Raw genomic sequence first — 3,430 nt, 5'->3', positions numbered from 1 at the left:
TCTCTCTCTCTCTCTCTCTCTCTCTCTCTCTCTCTCTCTCTCTCTCTCTTTCTCTCTCTCTCTCTCTTTTACGTAAAAAGTTTTTTTTTCAAAGTCGCGGTAGAAATTATAACGTGAATATTATTCATTAAAGAGAGCTTCCTTGACGCTAATGTCAGTGTTAATAAAACCGAGTGTGTATATATAATTGATATGAAATAACACGCAGAACATTTTCTACGCTCATTGAAATTAATGGCACTCGTGTGTATGCCGTCTGTATTACTTCGCTGTTCACACTATTTGAATTACTATTTTAATATTATTAGTCTGTCCCGCGGATTTTACTTAAAATAAGATCAAATTTGTCAGCAAACTTGCTGTTTGCTATCGGTATTGATACCGTCTTTCGACGAAATATAATTACGATCGGAATAATTGATTGATTTCTCCCGGAATAAAACGCCGATGTCTTGTCGAGTGCCGGGCGCACCTGCATGAAAAAGCGCACGCAATTATGCAAAAACGCGTGTATCAATTGCGGGAGACGAACCTGCCGTTATATAAAGAACCGGTATAACATATCTCTCTCCGCTCAAACGCGACATATAAGCCGTTACGTCGTGTGCGAAACGCGCGAAATGGAAACTGCAGCGGCTCGCACTTTCACGAGGACGTGAAGACCGTCTTACGACGATAACGACCACGACGACAGGAGGTGCTCAGGGGAGAAAGGAGGATCGAACAATGCTCTTCTTAATTACGGCTGGCTTAATTGCGCGCGTTTTCCTCGCGCACAATAAACGCGAGATGCGAATTTGAGAATGCGAGCGGTCGACATTATATCGTGTAACACAATGGTGACGATAATCAAATCAATAAGCAAGGATTATCGAGCTCGTACAATAAGTATCGGAAGTGAAATCCGAGCCTCTCGAAATTTGGCACAACACGCGCGGGGTTTTACGATCCGCAAGAAATCGCCGAGCTAGAAATCTTCGGCGCCAGCTATTTTTGTAAATAAGCTGAATGTCCTAATTCGCGACGATTTGCATCCATTTTTGTTTAATAAGTTATTAATACGAGTCTATATTTATCTTGAACATAGAGTTCTTATACTAAATTTTATACACTAACAGTTATAGCAAGTTTTGAATGAAATTAAAAGTCGCAGTAAATGCCGAAAAATTATATTTGTATAAGCGTACTGCTGAAGAAAAAGTTTGAAAAGTTACTCACTGAAATCTTAGAAGTTAACAATTAATTTAAATTACATATCCATTTGTTAAATACGTACATATTCTTGAATTTTAATTAATTGAAATAGTTGTATCGAAGTTAAAATAAGACTGAAGAATATTTTATAAATGGAAAAAGCACAAAATATATAATTTTCATAATTTATATATGTCAATCGGTATTAGAATATTTATTTATCTTCAACTCCTAACAACTAGAACAAAAATATGATATAAAATGATATAAACCTTCCTATTTCTAAAAATGAGATTTCTAAAATGATTTTTAAATCTTATTCGATTTCATTCTTATTCGATTTCATTCTTACTCAATTCATTATAAATTTTATTTATTATGGAATTAAGAAATAATATTAAAGGGATGCTGGATATCGACATAATGCAATTTCATAGTTTATATTGTTTTTCTATTTGATTGCACAGAATTGCAAATACTTTCACAGAATAAAAGTATAAATTCCAATACATAGAACGATACTAGATATCGTGTCAAAAATTTTAAAAATATGGTTTTGATATAATGTTTGATACAACACTTGTACTTCACTCCGCAAAGCATTTGCAATTATACAATCAATAAATTTTTATATTTCTTTATTTTTGCGATGAGGTTATTTGATTACTAATTAGGAGATTCATTTTATGTCAAATTAGAACAAAACTATACTAAATTATCATGTCACTAAATGGTACATCAACCAATTTAGAAAAAATATTATAAATAAAATAAAATCCTCCTACGTGTTAAAAAAGATATAACATAATTAAAATCTCAAACTTTCAAATTTTTTAACAAAATCAATATTTTGTAATTAGTGTTTAATATATTTTTAAATTATTAAATTATTTTCACATTGAGGTTACTTGGGCATTAATTGCAAGAGGATTACTTGAAGGATTATTTACTAAAAAATTTGATATACATGTCACAAGATAAATATCAGTTCATTGATCGAGTCGACTATCTACGATTATAAGACTATGAGTGACCGCTGAGTATTTCATTTTTCTACTTTATCTTTTTTACTAAGTCGCGATGTAATCGTCGTTGATTTTCCTGTTAGCTTCCGCGAATGCCTCTCGCGGTGCAAATGTACGTCGCGACTTCAGCGGGTCTTGTAACAGTTAATATATACGCATAGCGAATCGTACGTATCTGATTTGCTTTCGCTCTCTGATCGCTCATCCCGTCGCCTGACAGGAATATTCATAGAACAGAGAACGCGAAGCGTTATTTACGATGTAATTAACCATGGTAATTAATGGAAATGCGACCGAGGCGAACGATTTTTCATATGTACTTTCTTATTTTTCTTATTCGTTATACTTTCTCTGCAAAGCACGAGAGTTTTATTATTTTTGTTCTCAATACATTTGCACCATTAGCCGTTCCTCATGTTTGCAATAGAAACGTCTCACCCTCTTTTCAACTCACTAGAAGTTGAATGTTTATGAAAGAATTTTATTATATATGTATCTCTTTCAGTTACACCATATCTTAAAGGAAATCACGTCGATTTCTTGCTGAATCATTGAAAAATCATTAGGAGTGAACAACGGTTATTCTAACTAAATTTTAAGGACATTTACCGCGTTATCCACAATATTTTTGCTTTTTAGTACTGACGGTAAATGACGGTGAAAATATCGCGCTATTAGGTAATATTGTAGTAACGTGTTCTTGATGCTTGGAATATATACAAAAATTCTGTAACAACGTCGCACGAGAAATTGAAAATGCAATTATAGCGATGTAATGTATTTTAACATACAAAATGTCTTCCAGAACAAATCAGTTTTTTGAAATAGCAAAGTTGAAAATAAAAATATATTCATATTTATTATTCATATACTTTATATAAATTGCATTATGCTCTAATCCTATTTGCATTTCATTTACATTCACATTTCATTATACTTTTTAATATCTCGGCTTACAAAATCTCGAGTTTCTTTTTTTATATAATTTTGTATTTATTATAATTATGTAAATAACATATATAATTATATTAATTTTTTCTTATAATAATTATTTTTTTATATTTGTACTTTATAGTATTATATGTTACTTTATATTCTTTCACTTTATTTTAAAGATTTATATTATTTCGTTATTATTTATATTTATTAATCATAATCAGTGTTTTCAAATAGCAAACTTAAAAGTAAAAAATATATATTATTCGTACATT

At 31.0% G+C, this 3,430-nt stretch overlaps 1 protein-coding gene across 1 annotated transcript in view; it reads left to right on the top strand.

Moving 5' to 3' along the window:
• The window catches only part of LOC116852669, a 59,845-nt gene that overhangs the window by 35,166 nt on the left and 21,249 nt on the right, over positions 1 to 3,430 (top strand). The gene's annotated exons all lie outside the window — the stretch shown is intronic.

This window comes from Odontomachus brunneus, unplaced genomic scaffold, assembly GCF_010583005.1.
Source record: "Odontomachus brunneus isolate Ranch 3 - 2012 unplaced genomic scaffold, Obru_v1 Obru_scaffold_246, whole genome shotgun sequence".
Classification (NCBI taxonomy): domain Eukaryota; kingdom Metazoa; phylum Arthropoda; class Insecta; order Hymenoptera; family Formicidae; genus Odontomachus; species Odontomachus brunneus.
The sequence above is the reverse complement of the archived record's forward strand: the minus strand, read 5'-3'. Positions and strand labels throughout refer to the sequence as shown.